The 14044-nt window shown below is 49.9% G+C and overlaps 1 protein-coding gene across 3 annotated transcripts in view; it reads left to right on the top strand.

Moving 5' to 3' along the window:
* The window catches only part of CYYR1 (cysteine and tyrosine rich 1), a 341901-nt gene that overhangs the window by 102411 nt on the left and 225446 nt on the right, over positions 1-14044 (top strand). The window lies entirely within an intron of this gene.

The raw sequence follows: 14044 nt of genomic DNA, 5'->3' as shown, positions 1-14044 counted from the left end.
GTGTGTGTGTGTGTGTGTGTGTTTGAAGGGGCAGAGACTGGCCGGAGCTTGTGCTCCGGGCGCCTAAAAAGTTAGAGGGCGCGCTGCCCTACCCTTCCCGCGGACTACTGGCAGCCACAGAGCAGGAGGAGGAGAATCAGAGGGGGCGCACACTGAGTCAGACTCTGAGACTAGGTAGGGAACAATGTAGGCCAGAGGAGCCACCCTCGCTACACCCCTGCCGATCACTATTCCTCAAGGGGATTCGCTCAGGATCCCGATGCTAATTATGCAGACTGATCCCCGAGGAGGAGAGTATGAGGGTTTAGATTAGGCAATAGGGTAGTAGTGTTAGGCTGTGGTTGTGGTTAGGGATAGGCAGCAGGTGTGTGGGGGGAGTATTGTTAGGGTTAGGCTGCAAATGGGGACAGTTAGGGATAGGTTATGGGATGGGATGGTTAGGGTTAGGCTGTGGGGGTGGTTAGGGTTAGGCTGCAGGGGGGGTGATGGTTAGGTTAGGCTGTAGGAGGGGACGGTTAGGGTTAGGTTGTGGGATGGGACGGTTAGGGTTAGGCTGTGCAGGTGGTTAGGGTTATGCTGTGCGGGTGGTTAGGGTTAGGCTGCAGGGGGGGTGATGGCTAGTGTTAGGCTGCAGGAGGGGATGGTTAGGGTTAGGCTATGGAAGGGATGAGTTAGGGGTAGGGGCAAAATAGCCATCTACATTATCAGCATCGGGATTCTGAATGTTGCATTCCGACGTAATGGCTGCAGGGTGTGGTGCATGCCAAATACATGTGCCACAAAACAATGATAGTGACACCCTCAGAGCCCTGCACCCGGCCCCTGGGCGATGACAATGCTCCCAGATCCTTAGTTACGTCTCTGCTCCGAGTACATTTGAAGGAACATGCCCACTTCCCTGAGCCTCAAAAATACACGTGTTTAGCGAAATACAGCAGATAATAGGAATTTAATATACTGTATACCGGTAATTAGTTTTCCATTACGTCCTAGAGGATGCTGGGGACTCCGTAAGGACCATGGGGGTATAGACGGGCTCCGCAGGAGACATGGGCACTCTAAAGACTTTAGAATAGAATGGGTGTGCACTGGCTCCTCCCTCTATGACCCTCCTCCAGACCCCAGTTAGATCCTGTGCCCAGAGGAGACTGGGTGCATTGCAGGGGAGCTCTCCTGAGTTTCTCTGAAAAAAGACTTTTTGTTAGGTTTTTTATTTTCAGGGAGCACTGCTGGCAACAGGCTCCCTGCTTCGAGGGACTGAGGGGAGAGAAGCAGGCCTACTTAAATGATAGGCACTGCTTCTTAGGCTATTGGACACCATTAGCTCCAGAGGGTCGGAACGCAGGTCTCACCCTCGCCGTTCGTCCCAGAGCCGCACCGCCGTCCTCCTCACAGAGCCGGAAGATAGAAGCCGGGTGAGTATAAGAAGAAAGAAGACTTCAAAGGCGGCAGAAGACTTCAGACCTTCACTGAGGTAACGCGCGGCGGTAACGCTGCGCGCCATTGCTCCCACACGTACACACACAGCGGGCACTGTAAGGGTGCAGGGTGCAGGGGGGCGCCCTGGGCAGCAATATTAACCTCAAAGGGACACTGGTAGATAAATTAGATACTGCTGAGGCGGTATATAAATAAACCCCCGCCAGTATAAATAATTTGAGCGGGACCGAAGCCCGCCAGTGAGGGGGCGGAGCTTGATCCTTCCAGCACTAACCAGCGCCATTTTCTCCACAGCACACTGCAGAGAAGCTGGCTCCCCGGACTCTCCCCTGCTGAACACGGTTACAGAGGGCAAAAAAGAGGGGGGGGGGCACATTTAATTGGCGCAGTGAGTGTATTTATATATTTTTATAAAAGCGCTGTACTAACTGGGATTTTATTCCAGGGTCCGGTGGCACTGGGTGTGTGCTGGCAAACTCTCTCTCTGTCTCTCCAAAGGGCCTTATTGGGGGACTGTCTCCATATAGATATATCCCTGAGTGTGTGAGGGTGTCGGTACGTGTGTGTTGGCATGTCTGAAGCGGAAGGCTCATCTAAGGAGGAGGTGGAGCAGATGATTGTGGTGTCTCCGTCGGCAACGCCGACACCTGATTGGTTGGACATGTGGAATGTTTTAAATGCAAATGTGGCTTTATTACATAAGAGATTGGACAAAGTAGAGTCCAGAGATAATACAGGGAGTCAATCAATGGCTTTGGCGGTGTCACAGGGCCCTTCAGGGTCTCAAAAACGTCCCCTGTCCCAAATAGCAGACACTGATACCGACACGGATTCTCACTCCAGTGTCGACTACGATGATGCGAGGTTACACCCAAGGGTGGCCAAAAGTATTCATTATATGATTATTGCAATAAAAGATGTTTTGCATATCACAGATGACCCCTCTGTCCCTGACACGAGGGTATGCATGTTTAAGGAAAAGAAACCTGAGGTAACCTTTCCCCCATCTCATGACATGAACGCCTTATTTGAAAAAGCTTGGGAAACTCCAGACAAAAAACTGCAGATTCCCAAGAGGATTCTTATGGCGTATCCTTTCCCTGCACAGGACAGGGTACGGTGGGAATCCTCGCCCAGGGTGGACAAGGCTTTAACGCGCTTGTCCAAGAAGGTGGCGCTACCGTCTCCAGACATGGCAGCCCTCAAGGATCCTGCTGATCGCAGACAGGAAACTACCTTAAAGTCAATTTATACACATATGGGTGCTTTGCTCAGACCGGCAATAGCATCGGCTTGGGTTTGTAGCGCAGTAGCAGCTTGGACAGATACCTTGTCAGCTGACATTGATACCCTAGATAGGGATACCATTTTATTGACCTTAGGTCACATTAAAGACGCAGTCTTATATATGAGACGCTCAGAAAGACGTTGGGCTGCTAGGTTCGAGAGCCAACGCCATGGCGATTTCTGCTAGGCGAGTCCTGTGGACCCGCCAATGGACGGGTGATGCCGACTCAAAGAGGCATATGGAAGTTTTGCCTTACAAGGGTGAGGTTTTATTTGGGGAAGGTCTCGCGAACCTGGTTTCCACAGCTACCGCGGGTAAATCTACTTTTTTTGCCTTATGTCCCCCCACAGCAAAAGAAAACTCCACAATATCAGATGCAGTCCTTTCTGTCGCATAAGTCCAGAAGAGGTCGGGGCTCTTCCTTCCTCGCCAGAGGTAAGGGTAGAGGGAAAAGAATGCCTGCTACGGCTAGTTCCCAGGAGCAGAAGTCCTCCCCGGCTTCTACTAAATCCACCGCATGACGCTGGGGCTCCACTGAGGGAGTCCGCGCCGGTGGGGGCATGTCTTCGACTCTTCAGCCACGTCTGGGGTCAGTCAGACGTGGATCCTTGGATGATGGAAATTGTATCCCAAGGCTACAAGCTGGAATTCGAAGACATGCCTCCTCGCCGATTTTTCAAATCGGCTTTACCAGCTTTTTCCCCAGAAAGGGAGATAGTTTTAGCTGCAATTCAAAAACTGTGTCAACAAGTGGTTGTCGAGGTTCCCCTAGTTCAACATGGGGAAGGGGTACTATTCAACCCTGTTTGTGGTCCCGAAACCGGATGGCTCGGTCAGACCCATTCTAAATCTAAAATCCCTAAACCTGTACTTGAAAAAGTTCAAATTCAAGATGGAATCGCTCCGGGCACTTATTTCCAGCCTGGAAGGGGGGGATTTTATGGTGTTACTAGACATAAAGGATACATACCTTCATGTCCCCATATATCCTCCTCATCAGGCGTACCTGAGATTCGCCGTACAGGACTGTCATTACCAGTTTCAGACGTTGCCGTTTGGGCTTTCCACGGCCCCAAGAATTTTCACCAAGGTAATGGCGGAAATGATGGTGCTCCTGCGCAGGCAGGGAGTCACAATTATCCCGTACTTGGACGATCTCCTGATAAAAGCGAGATCGAGAGATCAATTGCAGAAAAGCGTGTCGCTCTCCCTAATAGTGCTACAGCAGCATGGCTGGATTCTAAATCTACCAAAGTCACAGTTGGTTCCAACGACTCGGCTATCTTTCTTAGGCATGATTCTGGACACGGAACGTGTTACAGTTCCTAAAATCTCACTGGTTTGAGCCTCTTCAAACAGTTGAATTAAAATTTCTCACTTGGAAGGTGGTCATGTTGTTGGCCTTGGCATCTGCAAGGCGGGTGTCCGAATTGCCGGCTTTGTCTCACAAAAGCCCCTATCTAATTTTCCATGTGGATAGAGCAGAGTTGAGGACTCGTTTCATATGAACCAACCCTATAGTGGTGCCTGTGGCTACGGGTGACTTGGAGGATTCCAAGTCCCTTGATGTAGTCAGGCCCTTAAAAATGTACGTAGCCAGGACGGCTCGGGTTAGAAAAACAGAGGCACTGTTTGTCCTGTATGCAGCCAACAAGGTTGGCGCTCCTGCTTCTAAGCAGACTATTGCTCGCTGGATCTGTAACACGATTCAGCAGGCTCATTCTATGGCTGGATTGCCGTTACCAAATTCGGTAAAGGCCCATTCCACTGGGAAGGTGGGCTCTTCTTGGGCGGCTGCCCGAGGCGTCTCGGCTTTACAGCTTTGCCGAGCAACTACTTGGTCGGGTTCAAACACCTTTGCAAAATTCTACAAGTTTGATACCCTGGCTGATGAGGACCTCATGTTTGCTCAATCGGTGCTGCAGAGTCATTCGCACTCTCCTGCCCGGTTTGGAGCTTTGGTATAATGCCCATGGTCCTTACGGAGTCCCCAGCATCCTCTAGGACGTAAGAGAAAATAAGATTTTAAACCTACCGGTAAATCTTTTTCTCCTAGTCCGTAGAGGATGCTGGGCGCCCGTCCCAGTGCGGACATATTTCTGCAAGACTTGTATATAGTTGTTGCTTACATAAGGGTTCTGTTACAGTTAAGATCAGTCTTTGGCTGATGCTGTTTTGTTCATACTGTTAACTGGTGGCGTATATTCCATGTTATACGGTGTGGATGGTGTGGGCTGGTATGAATCTTGCCCTTAGATTAACAAAAATCCTTTCCTCGTACTGTCCGTCTCCTCTGGGCACAGTTTCTCTAACTGAGGTCTGGAGGAGGGGCATAGAGGGAGGAGCCAGCGCACACCCATTCTATTCTAAAGTCTTTAGAGTGCCCATGTCTCCTGCGGAGCTCGTCTATACCCCCATGGTCCTTACGGAGTCCCCAGCATCCTCTACGGACTAGGAGAAAAATATTTACCGGTAGGTTTAAAATCTTATTTTCTCGTAGTCCGTAGTGGATACTGGGGAACAGTATGTAACCATGGAGTATAGATCGGGTCCACTGGAGCCTGGCACTCTAAGAAATTCATAGTGTGTGCTGGCTCCTCCCCTCTATGCCCCTCCTAGCAGACTCAGTCTAGAAAACTGTGCCCGAGGAGACGGACATACTTTGAGAGAAGGATATAACACATAAAGCGGTGAGGTAAAGAACCAACACACAAACAATAAGGTAGCAGAGCTAACCAAAACAGAGGAAAGCAACGCTAACAATAGAAGGATAGCAACGCTAACCAAACATGGAACAGGGAAGCAACAGCAAACCCATCCAATAACACTTACAACCAGGTAAGCAGGCAACGAAGCACTAAGGCGGATGCCCAATATCCACTACGGACAACAAGAAAAGTAACTACAGGTAGGTATTAAATTCCTATTTTCTCTAACGTCCTAGTGGATACTGGGGAATAGTATATAACCATGGGGATGTCCCAAAGCTCTCAGAACGGGTGGGAGAGTGCCGAGACCCCTGCAAAACCACCTGATTAAACTGAAGGTCATCCTTGGCCAAGGTGTCGAACCTATAAAACTTCACCAACGTGTTCGAACCAGACCAAGCAGCTGCCCGGCACAACTGTAATGCCGAGACACCCTGGGCTGCCGCCCAGGAAGAACCAACCGACCTTGTGGAGTGGGCATGAACAGAACTCAGCAGCGGCAGAGCTGCCGAAGTATAGGCTTGTTGAATAGCCAATTTAAACCAACAAGCAATGGAGTGCTTGGAGGCAGGGCGACCTATTTTAGTAGCTTTATAAAGGACAAACAGCGAGTCAGATTTCCTGTGACGAGCAGTGCTTCTGACGTAGGGGGTAATTCTGAGTTGATCGCAGCAGGATTTTTGTTAGCAGTTGGGCAAAACCATGTGCACTGCAGGGGAGACAGATATAACATGTGCAGAGAGAGTTAGATTTGGGTGGGTTATTTTGTTTCTGTGCAGGGTAAATACAATTTAGATTGTAGATTGAACACACCACACCCAGATTTGGGTGTGGTGTGTTCAATCTACAATCTAAATTGCAGTGTAAAAATAAAGCAGCCAGTATTTACCCTACACAGAAACAAAATAACCCACCCAAATCTAACTCTCTCTGCACATATTATATCTGCCTCCCCTGCAGTGCACATGGTTTTGCCCAACTGCTAACAAAAATCCTGCTGCGATCAACTCAGAATTACCCCCGTAATCCGCAAAGCCCTCACCACATCCAGGGACTTTGGAGCAATGGGAGTGTCAGATAACACTGGAACCACAAGTAGTTGAGTTCGTGAAAGGTCAACACTACCTTAGGCAAAAACTGTGGGCGACCACTGAGCTCCACCATGTCCTCATGAAATATCAAGTACGGCTCTTATAGGATAAGGCCCCCCATTCAGACACACATCTTGCAGAGGCTAAGGCCAGGAACATTATGGTCTTCCACGTTAGATATTTCAAGTCTACCCTATGCAAGGGTTCAACTTCTAACCAGTCCGACTGGAGAAAAGTCAAGATCACATTGAGACATTGAGATCCCACGGAGCCGTGGAAGGGACTAAGGGAGGTTAAATGTGTATAACCCCCTTTTTTAAAAGTCTGTATTTCATGAAGTACCGCCAGTTGTTTCTGGAAGAAGATAGTGAGCCAAAATCTGAACTTTAACAGAGCCTAATCGTAGGCCTTTATCCACGCCTGCCTACAGGAACAGTAGAAACGGCCCAGACAAAATTCCACAAGGGAATATTTTCTACCCTTGCATCCAGAAACAGATTTCTTACAAAAGGTGGTGGTAAGGATTTGATGTAACCACCCTACGGGCCTGGATCATATTTGAAACAACCTTGGATGGGAGACCCTTTCTAGATAAAATCTCTTTCTCAACTTCCAAGTTGTCAAATGTAGCCGCTGTAAGTCTGGATAAACAAACGGTCCTTGTTGAAGGTCCTTAAGAAGTGGCAGAGGCCAAGGCTCCTCCAGAGACAAGGTCAGGAGGTCCGCCCACCAGGCCCATCGAGGCCAATTCAGCAATGATAATTGCCTGAACACTTTCCTTTTTGAGTCATTTTAGAACTCATGGAATGAGAGGAATTGGAGGAAACAGGTAAACGAACTGGTAAGTCCACTGCGTCGTCATACCGCAAATGCCTGTGGGTCCCTTGTTCTGGGACAGTTACGACGGAGCTTCTTGTTGAGGCGAGAAGCCATCAGGTCTATTTGTGGACAACCCCACCGGTGAATAAGATGTTGAAACACCTGAGGGTGAAGGCCCCATTCCCCCGAATGGAGGTCGTGCCTTCTTAGGAAGTCCGCTTCCCATTTGTCCACTTCTGGAACGTTAATGGCTGAGATGGCCCTTGCGTTGGCTTCCACCAGGAGGAGTATTCCTGACACTTCTCGCATTGCGTCCTTGCTTCTAGTTCCTCTGTCGGTTGATGTACACCACTGCCGTGGCGTTGTCCGACTGCACCTGGATGGCCTGATACCGAAGTAGGCATGAGGCCTGTAGGAGAGCATTGTAATTTGCTCTGATGTCCAGGATGGTGATTGGAAGAACAGGTTCCTGAAACGACCATGTCCCCTGGAACTGCGTCCCTTGGGACACAGCCCCCAATGAGACGTTAAATCCGGAACTGAATGGTCTGAAGTGATCGCAAGCGCTGAGTAGGTTTGAAGCTATTCGTAAACTGCACAAAATTATTTTGTAGCCGCACTGCGATCCTTTCGTTCGCACTTCTGCAAAGCTAAAATACACTCCCAGAGCGCGGCAGCATAGTGTTTGCACGGCTGCTAAAAACTGCTAGCGAGCGAACAACTCGGAATGACCCCCACTGTATCCATTATCATTCCCAGGAACTGAATTCTCTGAGACGGTTCCGAGCGAGATTTCCGGAAATTGATGATCCATTTGTGGTCCGTAAGCAGACGAGTAGTCAAGCCGATGCGGTGCAGCAGCCGTTCCCAGGACACCGCCTATAATAGGAGACCGTCCAGGTACGGGATTATGTTGATAACCATCATGCGCAATTGTAGCATCATCTCTGCCATGACTTTCGTAAATACCCTTGGGCTATGGAGAGACTAAAGGGTAAGGTCTGAAACTGGAAATGTTGGTCCAGTACAGCGAAACGGAGGAACGCTTGGTGAAGGGCCATATTGGGATATGCAGGAATGCATCCTTGATATCCAGGGACACTAGAAACTCCCCCTCCTCCATACTTGCTATCACTGCTCTTAGTGATTCCATCTTGAATTTGAACACTTGAAGATAAGGGTTCAGGGATTTGAGATTCAAGATCGGCCGAACAGAGCCATCCGGCATCAGGACTACAAAGAGACTTGAGTAAAACCCCTTTGTGTGCAGCGGAGGAGGTACTGGAACAGTAACTCCTGTAGAAAGCAGTTCCTGCACTGCCTTCTGCAAGGAAACCCATGCTACCTGTGAAGCGGGTAAGCTTGACCTAAAGAATCTGAGAGGAAGGAGTTCCTGTAATTCCAGCTGGTATCCTTGGGATATGCGGTCCCTCACCCAAGGATCCCAGCAGGACTCTGCCCATATGCGGGTGGAGTGTTGAAGGCGAGCATCTACCTGAAAGTCGCCTTGTTGCAGGGGCCCACCGTCACGCGGAGGGCTTCATGGAAGAGGATCCTGAGGCCTGGTCCAAAGTTCCAGCAGCAGCTGGTTTACGGCACTTACCGCGAGCTCCTCTAGCAGCATTGGAGTCACCTCTGGCTTTGCCTCTGAATCTGGCCACCCGAAAGGACTGCAGAGGGGTCCCAGGATAGGGACATCTAGCAGGTGACGTAGCAGACGGCAGATATGTAGATTCACCTGCAGTTGCCTGAGATATCCACTTATTCAAGTCTTCCCCAAACAAGGCATCACCTGTAAAAGGAAGGTTTTCAACTCCTTTTTTAGAATCAGCATCTGCTGAACAATGTCGAGCCACAGGGCTCTACGAGCCGATACTGCCATAGCAGTGGTATGGCCGTTAATGATACTAAGATCCCTAACAGCCTCACTTATAAAGTTTGCAGCATCTTGGATATAATAATGTAACTATCTCATCCTGAGGTAGAGTAAGCAACCCCTTCAGAATACCATCAGACCATGTTACCATAGCTCTAGAAATCCAGCCGCATACTATGGTAGTACAAATTTACGTGACAGCCTGGATACAGAAGTATCCACTGTCGGCAGGTGTTTTCCCAGATTTTTCTATCCTCTGCAGGGAAAGGAAATTAATTTAGTACCCGTTTAGGGGTAATTGTCAGGATTTATCCACACTGCCTTAGCCAGGGAATCTAATTCCTTAGAAACCGGGAAGGTTGCAGAGGACTCTGGTTTCATATTTAAAAACCATTCCTCTGCTGGTTTTGCTTCCTTATGTGGGATATAGGGGGTCATTCCAAGTTGATCGCTAGCTGACGTTGTTCGCTGCGTAGCGTTCAGTGAAAAAAACGGCTAATCTGCGCATGCATATGCACCGCAATGCGCACGCGCGTCGTACGGGTACAAAGTCTTTTGTGGTTTTGCACTGGTTCTAGCGACGATTCCAAACGCACAGCCGATTGCAAGGAGATTGACAGGAAGAGGGCGTTTCTGGGTGTCAACTGAGTGTTTGGAAAACCGCAGGCTTGGCTGGGCGTTTGCTGGGCATTTGCGTCATTACCGTGTCACTCGTCGCAGCAATTATCGCACAGGATAAGTAACTACAGGGCTGGTCTTGTTTAGCACAAAATGTGTTTGCAGGCGCTCTGCTGCACAGGCATTCGCACTCCTGCAAAGCGAAAATACACTCCCCCGTGGGCAGCGACTATGCGTTTGCACGGCTGCTAAAAACTGCTAGCGAGCGACCAACTCGGAATGACTCACCTAGAGCACCTCTCTAATAGCATAAATGAGGGCCTCAACTCCTGGGGACAGAGAATTTTCCTTGTCCCCTCTGCATCTCCCTCATCTACCTCTGGTAGTTCAGAATCAGAGTCAGACAGCAACATCTGTGGGAGAGTGCATTTATGAGAGACCAACAGGGGGGGCTGAGGAACCTGCCTGTGGTTGGCAACAGCTAACATAAAAGTGTCCTTTCAGGGTTTGACTGTCTTGCTTAGCCGTAGCTAACTCTGAATTATACTTGTAATCATAGCTTTAATGATTCCTGCATATCACTACCCTGTGAAGGTAGTGGACATTGGAGGAAGGTGTGAACCTAGCCTTGCAAGAAGTACACACAGACTTATTTGCAGACATGCTTTTAGCAGAAAACACATAGGGGGTGATTCAGACCTGATCGTAGATGTGCTAAATTTAGCACATCTACGATCAGCTCCCCCCCCCCTGCCCCCCCCCCCCCCCCCCCCCGCCGCAAAAGTACAAGAGCATCGCACAGCGGCGATGCTTTTGTACTTCAGGAGTAGCTCCCTACCAGCGCAGCTTCTGCGCGCTGGCAGGGAGATACCCGTCGCTGCTCGTGACTTCACACACAGCCGCCGCCGCCCGCCCCCCCCCCCCCAATGGTCCGGTCATGCCTGGATTGCCCGGACCGTGCCCCCTAAATGGCAGCCAAATGCTGCCAGCCCGCCCCCTCCCACCCAGCGACTGCCTCTGCCTGTCAATCAGGCAGAGGCGATTGCTAGCCTAAGACAGCGATCGGCTGTCTGGCATGGGCCGGCACACTGCGGCACCGGCGCAATTCACACCTGATCGCTACTATGCCAAAACGCACAGCAGCGATTGGGTCTGAATGACCCCCATAGTTAAGTATGAAACAGCGCAGTATTAGTGAGACAGTACACTTATTCCAGACAACCCAGAATGGAGAGGCATAGGGCCTAATTCAGACCTGATCGCTCGCTAGGGTTTTTTGGGAGCAGATAGTCGCCGCCCATAGAGGAGTGTATTTTAGCTTTGCCAGTGTGCAAACGCATGTGTAGCAGAGCTGTACAAACAAATCTTGTGCAGTCTCTGCACAACCCAGGACTTACTCAGCCACTGGGAACACTTCAGCCTTCCGGGACCGGAATTGACATCAGGAACCCTCCCTACAAACGTATAGACACGCCTGTGTTTTTCTCCCAGAGGGCGGCGGCTTAGCGTTTGCACGGCTGCTAAAAGCAGCTAGTGAGCGAACAACTCGGAATGAGGGCCTCTGTGGAGGAGCAGTCTCTGCGTGCAACCTGTACTCAGCAGCAGCAGCAGGAAATGGCACCTTTCAGCTTCTGGTCCCGCTTTTCGGGAAGCCCCGCCCCCTCAATGGCACGCGGTCCCTCTCAAATTATACTGGCTTTTTATCTCCATATTGTGTAAAAATAGAGTGTATAAACCCTTTTTTACCATATTGCCAGTGTGGCTATGCACTGGGCACCGCAGCCCGTAGCCGGGTAACCGCTGTCCCTTTATGCCGCCATGTTCACCAGGGACCCGTTAACCGGCACCCCGGTGTCTGTACTCACCGCACCGCGTCGACTTCGGCATCTGTTAAGGGGTGGCAGCATGCTGCCAGCGTGGGCTCACCCTCTGGGAGTGTGAGAACATCACCTTAGGAGCTCAGTGTCCTGTCAGCTGGAATTACGAACCATTAACTCTTAGGAGGTTGGTTTGGTCCCCCCCCCCCCACCCCCCTTAAGTCCCACGATGCAGGCAGACTGGTTGCCAACCAGTGTGCCTGAAAATAATTAACTAAAAGAAATTTCTGAAGAAAACTCTCTGGAGAGCAACAGAATGCACCTGGCTCCTTGGGCACATTTTCTAAACTGAGTCTGCTAGGAGGGGTATAGAGGGGAGGAGCCAGCACACACTGTTGATTTCTTAAAGTGACAGGCTCCAGTGGACCGGATCTCTACCCCATGGTTATATAGTATTCCCCAGTATCCACTAGGACGTTAGAGAAAATAAGATTCCAAATGGCTTGGAGTATCTGAAATGCTAAGCACAGCACTGTATATGAAGCATTCTTTATTTATGTAAACAGAGTAAAATGTAGGGGTCAGGCCTGCCCTAGGCATAATATTATTGGTCCTCAGCCTAAACAGTGAAGCATAGCTGCAGACTGGCTGCTCTGCATAGACATCATGACATCACAGGGCTGTAGCTAGGGTGGTGCATACGGTGCTTTGCACACAGCACATTTGTCCTGTGGGTGCACCATCTGCATCCACCACGATTGTCTGCCTGTGTATGTGTTGAGAGCTGCAGCGCTGTCCGCTGAAGACATTACAGCAGGCAGCGCTGAGCAGGCCGAGGGTATTATCTGTGTGGTCGGCCAATCAGCTCCTGTCAGTTGTTTGAAAAATGACAGTTGAGACCCTGATTAGATGGATCACCATTTATTATATACAAGTTTTAAACAGCTAAAACTCCTTCATAAATAGGCCCCTATGTACAGATGTGTCCTTTTCCGCTGGTGCTGGGCTGCGTACGCAATGCAGCAGGCGACTCCTGGCATAGCAGGAGCCTACGCAAGCACGCTTCCACTGCTACTGACTTTGTATTGCAGACCCATGGCTGCGGGCAGTCGCGTACGCATCGTGGGATTGAATGGAGCAACAAAGCATAAGGACTCATCTGTGCTAAGCCTTGGAGAAAGATACAGTGGACGGAGGTTATTTGCCAATCAACCAGCTCCTAACACAGCCTGCAAAATGTCAGATAGAAGCTGATTGGCTGGTAGTTTATCTCTCTCCAAGCTTTGATAACTCTTCCCCTGAAGTGTTGTCACTTATGCAGGGCCGTCTTAACAGCAGTGTGGGCCCCTGGGCACAGCAATACACTGGGGCACCTACCCATTCTCCATGGGTGGGGGTGTTATCAGCGGCAGCTCTGATGTCCCGTGGGTGGTAGGGGGTGTTCTATCTTCCGCTCAGCATATAGGACCTAGAGCAGTAATTTCTGATAATTACTCCTTTACTGCTCAGATGGTGGGAGATGGGGCTGGAGGGAGAACACTAAACTGTAGAAAGGGTCTTTGGGCTGAATGAATGGGCCCTGGTACATGACTTCCAGGGTGGTAGGGGGTGTTTAATACGCAGGGAAGGGGTGGATAGTGGAGTGGGCTTAATATTCATAATTTTCTGGTGGGAGGGCAGCTTTGCTTGACTGCAGATATCTCCAGTTCCTGGAAAAAGATTTCTTAGCTTTGCATGGGATAAAAAATTAGAGCGTCTCACCTGTCAGGAGGTTCTGGGGACACCTTTCAGGAGGTTCTGGGGATTTGGGGATCAGATTTCAGGAGCCAGAGCAATCCACCAACAAATATATAAATCTGCATACTAGGCACGTGGAGCTGGAGCAGGGACTGGCTGCTGGAAGGCTGATATCTCTGGTTTTGGGCACAGTAGAGACAAGCTGCCGGTGTCCAAGGAAAGGGAAGACTCCAGCTTTTGGATATACCCTTAGAAAAACTCGAAGTCATACAGGGCCCGAGATATCTGGCTGGGAAGAGCAATTAACAGGCTTGGATGGGGACCACTGCTTTGAAGTCGGATATCTCTGGTTCCCTAGGGCCGATTTTCAAAAATCTGGTACCCCTGGAAAGAGGGGACCCTCAGCTATCAACCTAGGACCCTTATACTCCTGGAGCCCTTGGGCAAGAGCCCATTGAGCCCATATGAAAAGACGGCCTTGCACTTATGTTGATACAATACATATAGAAGGAGAGCGAAATGACTGCATAGGAATGGAGAGAGTTAAACCTCCTGTGAGGGGTGGACCTAACTGTTAGGAAAGTACAGCCCATGGTAGAGAGGGGAGGGTTCAGTATATATAGGGACTTCTAGGCCAGCTTGGTCTCTCT

This window comes from Pseudophryne corroboree, chromosome 2, assembly GCF_028390025.1.
Source record: "Pseudophryne corroboree isolate aPseCor3 chromosome 2, aPseCor3.hap2, whole genome shotgun sequence".
In the NCBI taxonomy this organism is placed as follows: domain Eukaryota; kingdom Metazoa; phylum Chordata; class Amphibia; order Anura; family Myobatrachidae; genus Pseudophryne; species Pseudophryne corroboree.
This window is presented reverse-complemented; position numbering and strand designations above follow the sequence as displayed.